The sequence below is a fragment of the Macrobrachium nipponense genome, chromosome 33 (genome assembly GCF_015104395.2).
Source record: "Macrobrachium nipponense isolate FS-2020 chromosome 33, ASM1510439v2, whole genome shotgun sequence".
NCBI lineage: Eukaryota > Metazoa > Arthropoda > Malacostraca > Decapoda > Palaemonidae > Macrobrachium > Macrobrachium nipponense.
Genome location: NC_087219.1, coordinates 64861693 through 64867615, shown reverse-complemented (window position 1 = coordinate 64867615; position 5923 = coordinate 64861693).

The following is a 5923-nucleotide window of genomic DNA, read 5'->3' as shown; positions in this document are numbered from 1 at the left end:
ATACAATGTGGCTCCGGATCCCAAACAATAAGCTGTAGGTTCCCGTTGCCTAGGTAACCAATTGGTTCCTAGTCACGATAAATTAAAATCTAATCCTTCGGGCCGCCAGCCCTAGGAGAGTTGTTAGTCAGTCAGTGGTCTGGTAAAAATCTATTATAATTATACTTAACTTTAAGGCAGATACATTACTTTCGAACTTTTAGGATAAAGATAAGAGTTTTTCAGAAATAAACTAAATAAAGTTTGAAAGTCATCTATATGTTTCTTCTGGTGTCTTTTGGCACATTCCATTGCAAACAGCGGGGAAAGTTTCGAGTTACTTTGATTAATACAAATAGATCGGGCTGGGTAATATTATAAAAAAAACTATGGATTAGATCTAATCCTATTCGAAATATCGTGTAAAACACCTTGGTTAATTTGTCGGACTATTTCAGGTATGATCAGAATGATCCTGGACATAAAGATTAATGATAGCGCCTCAGTGGCGTCCAAGATCGGTATAGTCTTGGCCTGCCACCTCGGTTGGACCCGAAACCGAATTCGATTCTCGGGCATTTCACTGAAGGGTTAGAGATGGTGTATTTCTGGGGATAGGAATTTCTCACTCGGACGTGGTTCCGGAAGATCACGTTAAAGGCCGGTTCGGTTCCTGAAATAACCACTGGTAAAAACACCATACAAAAAAAAAAAGGTAAATGGATGTACAGGGATCCTTCAATTAGGAAACTTGGTTGAAAAGTTCTTTTCAAGGAATAGGAATATGGAGGTCAAGTAAAAGACTAAAAATAAACGGATGCAGCTTGGGGGCCGAAGGGACGTCTGCTCACAGTGCACACGTGAGGAGCACAGAGGGGAATAAATCCCTTAAACAAGTAATGAAGGTCACCAGATAGGTTTAGTGACCGGTAATACAAACACAAAATAGACAAGCATAAAAACAAACCGGAATAAAGAATACTGACCAGGGGTTCGGCAAAACATGCCACGGCACGTAATTAGGGTGGAAAGTGTTAGCAAATGTTCTACAAAACGACTTGCAAAATTCATTTGCAAATTGGTTTCTCCGTCCTTTGGTATAACAACATGGGAACAACTAAAAACAGTTTAGTATTCTTCTTTTTTCGGTTTCTTTGATACTGGCTTTCTCAAAATATATATCCTTGAATCGAACGATTTTGACACTCAAGAGAGAGAGAGGAGAGAGAGAGACGGAAGACGAGACGACGGAGAGAGAAGATGAGATAGAACGAGAGAGAGAGGTACCTCTTTGTATCCTGTAATATTTCTGTTTCTATTTTACAATCTTCTTTCTCGGTGAATGCGTTGATTGAATTTGACTAAAACAAAATACTGAATTCAATAAATAAAAAAGAAAAAAGTAATTAACCCATAAATTGGTAGGGACATAAAGTGATTTGTGCCAAGAAATGCAAAACATAATCTAAGGTTTAGGTAATCGCATTTCATGCTTTTGATGATTCCTTACCCATAAAGATGTTTAAATAAAACATGCAAATCTAGATATTAGCTCCCGAGTTGATTTTTTTCTTTCGGGTGGAAACTAATTCAAACGTTGGATAAAAAACAAACTTTATTGAAGTTAACAAAAAACAATATACCAGTAATTAACTTACCTGTATATTTGTAATGGTCATCAAGAATTGGCGAACAAATAGTAATAACCATTAAAATAAAAAAGAAATTGAAAAATTACGGTCAACTTTAAAGGTAACCCGTTACTTATGGACAAGCCTTTATAAACTGTTCATATTAGCCGTTCCTTTGGCAGAAGGTTTGTTTAGTAAAAGGAAAAGTGATATATATATAGTGATAAGTATATAGTTGTGATGATATAATATAATATATGATATATATATAAAGTGATATATAATAATATGATATATGATAATATATATATATTGAGTGATTATATTAGATATAATATATTTAATATATGATATAATATATATGATAATAATTATATAGATAGAATGATATAGTATATATACATATTAAAGATACATATATAGACATAATATATTCTTATAGACATTATATATATATATTATATATATATATAAATATATATATATATATGATATATATAAAAAAATAATAATAGTATATATATAATATATGAATATATATATAATAAGTGATATAATTATATATATATATATATTATAAATTATCATATATATATATATTATTATGAGATATGATATATTTTAGGTATATATATATATATATATATATATATATAATATATATAATTTATATATATTACATATAGAATGTTTTAATTTTGTTAATTTTTTTAATTGTTAATTTAATGTAGATTAGATAGAGATATATAGATTATACTGCCGGTCATTTGTCTTCGGGAAATTTTTGACATCTAATTGCCCATCATTAAGATATGTTTCCATCTCTAATTAAGGAACCTAGATATGTGAAAATAAATAAGGTTTTCACTACGTTCTTAATATATCTATAATATGATATATATAATTATATATATGATCTATATATATATATATATATATATATATTATATATATTATAATATATCGATATCCGAGGGTTGATATATAGATATATATGATATATATGGAGTATATGGGATGATATTTATACATATAGATTATCAATATATATATATATATAATATATGATAATATATATAAATAATATCGTATAATATATATATCATATCTATATTATATATATATAATATATATATAATAAATATATATATATATACATATAATAGATATATGATATATTATATAATATATATATACTATATATGATAATATATATATATACTATGGTATCGAGTTATGTATATATGATTAATATAATATTATATAATATAATATTATAATTATAACTATATATATATATCATATAATAAATATAATAAACTATATGTATCATATATATGTGGGTGTTATGTATAGGAAGTGAGTGATAATTATTTATTTTTCTATATTCTAGGTTAATTAGAGATGGAAACATATCTTAATGAGGGAATAGTGATGGGAAAATTTTCCCGAAAGAAATGACCGCAAGTAGTCAGGTAGAGCTTAATTGTCAAAGGTGCCAATGTATTTGATTTGAAATTTGAAATAAGGTGTCAGATATGGTCTTCATTAAAATTATACCAAAACATGGGTCCGTGTGATTCTCAATTACAATATGCCATTAAATACCTATGTTGTGATTTGTCAACTTAAAAAAAAAAACAACAACACTGGAAAAGTCTAATAAATAGTGGGAAAATGAATGGGTGTCCTAATTCGTTATGCAAGATTTTCTAGTTGTACTCTGTTTTCACTGAATATGAATTAACTTGCTATAATACTGCATCATATGGAATATCATTCACCCAACTGGATAGGAAAAAAATATATCCTCTACCAAAATAAATCTTAGCAGCGTCCATTTCAAATAATTTCTTTGGAAAGGAAAAAAAATGTATCTAAATAAAATTAAAATTAATTTTTGTTCATTAAAATTCTTTTTAACCCCTTTAATATGCTCCGTTTTCATCCATGTACACATTTAAATCCTTCTCCTGAGCGTCTAGTTCGTAAGCGTTCAATTAACCCTACACGCCGATGGACGTATTTTACGTCGACATTTTTTGTCTCTCGGGTGCCGACTGGACGTATTTTACGTTGACATACAAAAGTGTTTTAAAAATTCGCGGAAAAATACTTTTAGGCCTACCAGCCGAAAACTCTTGAATCACGCGCCTTGGGGGATGCTGGGAGTTCACGGATCAAGGTGTTGTTTTGTTTACAATCGTTACGCAGGCGCGCAAGCGCGAATTTCTTTCTTGCCGCACTAAAAAGTATCTGTGACACATCTCGGAAATTATTTTGTCACTTTGACATAATTTTTGTACCATTTTAAATTAGCCGTTACATGAAGTATTATATATGAAAATGTGTGCATTTTTATGAAAAATACAACAAAAAAATACTCATGATTGTAGCTTTTATCAGTTTTGAGATATTTTCATATAAATAACGATAAGTGCCAAAATTTCAAACTTTCGGTCAACTTTGACTCTATCGAAATGGTCGAAAAAAAAACGCAATTGTAAGCTAAAACTCTAATATTTTAGTAATATTTCAATCATTTAACTAATTTTGCAACTATTGGAAGTCTCTAGCACAATATTTCGATTTATGGTGAAATTTATGAAAAATTTTTCACCTTACGTCCGCGCGGTAACTCTTCCGAAAAAATCATACATGCGATTGTGGTAATGTTTGCACATTTTAAATTAGCCGTTACATAAAGTTTTATATATGAAAAATGTGCGGGCAATTCATGCAGATACAACTAAAAAACAACCCATGGTTGTAGCTTTTATCAATTTGAAAATATTTCATAGTTAAAAATGATAAGTGACAATTTTCAACCTTCGGTCAACTTTGACTTTTACCGAAATGGTCGAAAAAAACGCAATTGTAAGCTAAACCGCTTATATTCTAGTAATATTCAAGCATTTACCTTCAGGTTTTGCAACAAATGGGAAGCCTCTTAGCACACTATTTCGATTTATGGTGAATTTATGAAAAAATAACATTTTTTCTTTACGTCGCGCGTAAACTCTTCCGAAAAAACTTTCATGGACGGGTGCGATTGTGGTAATGTTTGCACATTTTAAATTAGCCGTTATAAAGTTTTATATATGAAAATGTGCGCAATTAAATGTAGAATTCAATAAAAAATAAATGAAGGTTGTAGCTTTTCTCATTTGCATATAAATCACGATAAATAGAAAAAAAAACCACGTTCAGTCAACTTGACTCTACCGAAATGGTCGAAAAACGCAATTGTAAGCTAAAACTCTTACAGTCTAGTAAATATTCAGTCATTTTATCTTCATCTTGAAACAAATTCGAAGTCTCTAGCACAATATTTAGATTTTATGGTGAATTTAAAAAAAAATCTTTCCTTCTCTCAGCACGCGGATTCTCAGCCACAAATCCTCCGAAATGCGTACGTTCCATTCTCGAATATTTGCTCGTTTCATATTAGGCATTTCATGAAGTTTTAAATATGAAAATGTGCGGCCAATTTCATGTAGAATAAAACGAAAAATATTTGAAAGGTTTTGTAGCTTTTCTATTTCCGAAATAATTGCATATAAAAATATATATATATAAAAAAAATTTTCGACATTTGGTCAACTTTGACCTAGTCAGATATGGTCGAAAAACTGCATTTGTAAGCTAATATTCTTACAGTATAGTAATATTCAATCATTTGTCTTCATTTTGAAAGAAAATTGGAACTCTCTAGACAATATTTAGATTTATGGTGAATTTTTGAAAAAAATATCTGTTTACGTCCGTGCGTTACGAATTCATGCATTTTTTATTTTGTGATAATATTTTCTCTGTGTTGCTTTTGTCGGTTTTACAATGTTTTTATATAACCAAAAGATGATCGCAATTTAGTGTTACATTACAACGAAAAAAGAAGTAATTCGTTACCTTAAAACCGTTTTTGCGCACAGCGCGGATTTTGAATACAATTATATATGAAAATTTCGTTTTTTGCGCTATCATATATCCGCATTAGTTATATATGATAATGATAATTTTTTTCATTTCTGATGGTTGCATACTAAACAATTCAGCCAATGAAAAAATAAGGAGTCAAAATGAACTCTTAATCTTGAAAACTAAGCTTCGCTGTGAATTTTTGAAAAAAAATATTTTGTTTCCGCTTCGGCGCTCACTCTGAAACACCTCCGGGCACACGGGAGATTTTTTTCATTTTTTTTTTTACCGCTTCGGCGTTTAAGGGTTAAGAGGATTTTCTGAAATTACCTAAATATTTTTTTTAATAATTATAAAGCCTATTGAAATTCAGTGTTCCAGGTTAAGCAGTTAAA